The sequence below is a fragment of the Polistes dominula genome, unplaced genomic scaffold (genome assembly GCF_049000335.1).
Source record: "Polistes dominula isolate Pdom_NZ unplaced genomic scaffold, Pdom_raw_medaka contig_216, whole genome shotgun sequence".
Classification (NCBI taxonomy): Eukaryota; Metazoa; Arthropoda; class Insecta; order Hymenoptera; family Vespidae; genus Polistes; species Polistes dominula.
The window spans coordinates 518,855-523,320 of NW_028301072.1; the positions used below are offsets into that span (position 1 = coordinate 518,855).

Genomic DNA, 4,466 nt, shown 5'->3' on the forward strand with positions numbered 1-4,466 from the left:
TTTGGTTTTGTATAGTTTTGTATAGCGTGGACTCGCTCATCCAACGGCGCTATACCCTTATTATCTATCTTATAACCTAAGTAGTTTACGCTATTTTGAAAAAAATTGCACTTTGAAATATTTATTGTTAGTCCATATTGCCTAAGTCTATCGAATATTGCACGCAGGTGTTTTTCATGGGATTCCTTATTTTTAGACGCTACTATTATATCATCTATGTAACAGGCACAGAAATCTAATTTGCTTAATACTATGTTCATAAACCTTTGGAATGTTTGCGCCGCGTTACATAAACCGAAAGGCATCACTGTGTATTCGAACAAACCAAAAGGTGTAATTACCGCTGTTTTTTCTATATCTTCCTCAGCCAACGGAATTTGGTGATATGCTCTAGACAAATCTATTGTGGAAAATATATTACAGTCACGAAATTGTTGCGTGACGTCGTGTACATGTGGAATGGGGTACCTGTCTGGTACCGTAACGCTATTTAATCGCCTATAATCTCCACATGGCCTCCATTCGCCATTTTTCTTTGGTACCATATGCAGAGGGCTCGCCCATTGACTCTTGGACGGGCGACAGATTCCTTCGTTGACTAGTTGCTGAAATTCGGCTTGTGCGATTCGCAGTTTTTCCGGATTTAGCCTTCTTGCTCTCTCTGCTATTGGAGGACCTTTTGTGATAATATAATGTTTCACCGTGTGGCTGATGGGTTTCCTTGAAGTTGGTTTAGTTAAATCTGCGTACTCCCTAAAAAGTTCTAAATACGGACTATTACAATTAATGGTCAAAATGGTTGGAACGTCAATATTAACTAATTCTGCTTTCCTAGAAAGCAATGTATTGCCGTCCAACAATTTTTTGTTTCTTAAATCTGGTAGTAAGTTATAAAAATGTAAGAAATCAGCGCCTATTATTGCTTTAGAAACATTCGCTATAATAAATCTCCATGAAAAATCTCGACGAAGTCCAAGATTTAAGTTTAAAAGTTTTTTTCCGAATGTGTCTATTTCTGCACCGTTTGCCGCGTATAACTTACACGTATTGTCTTTGGTTTCATTTATCGAAGTACGTAGAATCACTGAGACGTCTGCACCAGTGTCTATTAGAAAACATGCTCCTGTTTTCCTATCATTTACCATGAGGCGCAGGTTTCTCGTCGCGTCGTCAACTGCCTCTATTTGAGACGCTTGCATTAGTTTTCCGAAGGCTTTCTTTTATCCGGGCCTGTCCACTTGCACGGGGATCTGCACTTCCACGATCGTTCCGCGAATTTCCAGTGGTAGTAACATAGGCCGTCATTGTTTCGGTGAGTGCATGCCGATCGGCTTCGACTTCGGGATCTTTCGCGGAAACTTCGGTATTTTCTTCTACCGCGCATCAATTTTTCTATTTTCTCCGCTAGTAGCGCGATTTCCCCGCTTAATTTCTGCTGCCTCGCGATTGGTTGTTGTTTGAGCGGCACTTCCTATTGGCACTGCTTCCGTAATAACGGCCGTTTCCGGCAGACGCTCTCTCTCGAGGATCTTGTCACCCATTTCCGCTAACCTTGCGGGTGACGTATTTTCGTCTGCAATGGCCAGGATCTCTTGTGCCCTGGTTGGCATCCTTTGCATCCATAGCGTTAGGAGCATTTTTTCGCTAACACTATCTCCTGCTAAGCGTTTCATTTCTCTCCAAAGTTCGGAGGGTTTTTTGTCTCCTAATTCAACTCTCATTAACAATCGCCTTAGCCGTTGTTCGTCGGATTTAGTTAGTCTCTGTATTAAGGCTTCTTTTAGATGTGTATACGTACATTGCTCGGGGGGGGGCTGCTAGGATGTCGTATACCTCTCTTATCAGTGTGGTATCCAAATTTCTTACCACCGCTGAAACTTTTACGGCATCCGATTTAACATTGTACGCCGCGAATTCCTTTTCCAACATTATGAACCATAAATTTGGTTCCTCTTTCCAAAAAACTGGAAGATTTACATTTCTAAACTCACTGGCGTTGATTTCCTTTCTGTCGGTATCTGCACGGGCCACGTCGGCTTCCCTGGTTGGTTGCGCCATTGTTCTTCTACTTATTATTTTTTCTATTTTAGTTGTTGTATTATTTTTTTATTTTTTTACGCGGACGTTCCCGGGTTTCGGCACCAATTTACTGTAGAGGGTTTCTCTATAGTAAAGATAATATTAGACTGAATTTTATTTTATGATTTTTATTGTTAGGATGCTACTTGCTTTTCTTTGTTGTACACTTCTCAACGGCTACGCACAGACTATTCTAGTCTGGTGATCACTACTTGTTAGCGTGGTTCCCTAGCCTTCTAGTAACTTAGATGGCGCGACCTTCGGTCGTACCGCTACACTAATCGGTAAGACATAGTAACATTTACTTCCGCTAGATGGCAGCCTAAATTTACTAGTCGGTACAGTGAAGTAATATCTAGTACCGATAGGTGGCGATACACATTTTACCTGTCGGTAATAAAATATAGTTAACGCACACACTATATGTTTTTATTAATTGATTAAAAATAAATGCAACCCACAAATCAATTTTTACATGATAAAAGTAAGTTTATTTTAATAGTTATATAATATTTACCTCTTCTTCTAACAAAATTATTATATTTGCGTCTAACATATTATTGTCTAGATTTTTTTTAGTCAGAACAGCTGCATTCTTTTCGCCTAATAATTCACATGGAGATCTTTGCAAAACAGATAATTATTAACAAATACATCAATTTTTCTTGTCAGTTTATAACAAAATAAAATCTTCTATTACCATGTATAAAACTTGATAAAAGATTTTGACATGAATAGAATTTCCTAATATAATTTATTTGCCATTTGTTTTCTTAATTTGTGATAACTAAGATACATTTCTTTTCGTTTTTTTTTTGACAGAATACTACTGCATATGGTTCTTTCTCAGAGCATTCAAAAATCTTTCATAGTTTCAGTATTGTTGGATTCTTCTTATCAATCTTGATAATAATGAGTAGACACTTCTAGTCAAATTATTTCCCTCCCCTGTGGAATGAATCAGTTTATCAAGCAGTTTATTATAGGTTTGTTTTTTACTAATACAAGATTGTAATGTTTACCTTTTAACAGATTCTTGTTTTGATTATTCTTTGTTAATGCTGCTGCATTCTATTTACATAATATTATAGAATACAACTCATCTTAGGATGACATAATTAATGCAAATCTTCTAATCGTTAGCCGTAGGAAAATGAAATATATATCCATTGATCGAATGGTGTAATGAATTCTTCTTCTCGTGAGTATAATGTTCTTGGATTGGAATTAAAAATATAGATCTGCATGCTGATCTAAAAATGTTTAAAAAGGTAGATTATATATGTACCAAAATAAGTTTGAAGAGAGAAAGAGTTTACATAATGCATGAAGTTATTTAAAACAAAACAATCCATATACTTTAATAATCAGTAGAATATCATATAACAAAATATATACTTTACTTACTAGTATTTGTTATAATAATTTGATAAAAAGAACGTCTAAAATTCATCTGCATTCTGGATTTAATTAAGAAAATCATTTTTCTTAGGTTATGGCATAACACTTCCCCACAGCACTTCATCCAGTTTACTGTTTGTATCCAGAATTGATGATCACTAAAGAAATAATACGAAAGGAATGAATACAAATAAAAAATATTATTCTCTTGATTATTGCATCACTCTAAGGTTTTCTTAAATTAAATACTTTACATTGCACATAGCCTGCATTTGCGGTATTCAAAATACATTGACAGGTAGCCATCTTGATTTTGTCCTACCGATGTGCTATCTTTCGTCTAGGTGGCGCCACATATTCTACCTGTCGGTAAGTGAAGTAAAAATTTCTATCGTTAGATTAAGGCATAATTTTACTAGTCGGTACATTGAAGTAATATCTAGTAGCGATAGATGGCGATACACTTTTTACCAGTCGGTAATAAAATATAGATTACCCCCACACACACAATATGTTTTTAATAACTGATTAAAAATAAATGCAACCCACAAATCAATTTTTACATGATAAAAGTAAGTTTATTTTAATAGTAATATAATATTTACCTCTTCTTCTAACAAAATTATTATATTTGCCTCTAACATATTATTGTCTAGATTTTTTTTAGTCAGAACAGCTGCATTCTATTCGCATAATAATTAACATGGAATTATTTGCAAGGAAGATATTAATTTATATAAATACATAAATTTTTCTTGGCAGTCGATGAACAATAATATTTTCCATCATCGTTTAGAAAACCTGGTAAAAGATTTTGTACAAGAACAGAGTTTCTTAATATATTGTATTTGCCATTTTTTTTCTTAATGTGTGATAACTAGGATGCATTCCTTCTGCTATACTTCTGATAGAATATAACTGCATATGGTTTCTTCCCAATGTAAGTAGAATAAGAACAGTGCATTCAAAAATCTTTCATAGTTGCA

At 35.1% G+C, this 4,466-nt stretch overlaps 1 long non-coding RNA gene across 1 annotated transcript; it reads right to left on the reverse strand.

Moving 5' to 3' along the window:
• Window positions 1-2,722: 2,722 nt before the first annotated feature.
• LOC149031334 (uncharacterized) lies at window positions 2,723-3,830 on the reverse strand. The gene is made up of 4 exons (XR_016177849.1): window positions 3,735-3,830; window positions 3,487-3,638; window positions 3,102-3,332; window positions 2,723-3,027 (listed from the first exon to the last, which is right to left on the reverse strand). It is a non-coding gene; the product is annotated as an uncharacterized LOC149031334 (long non-coding RNA).
• Window positions 3,831-4,466: the final 636 nt, after the last annotated feature.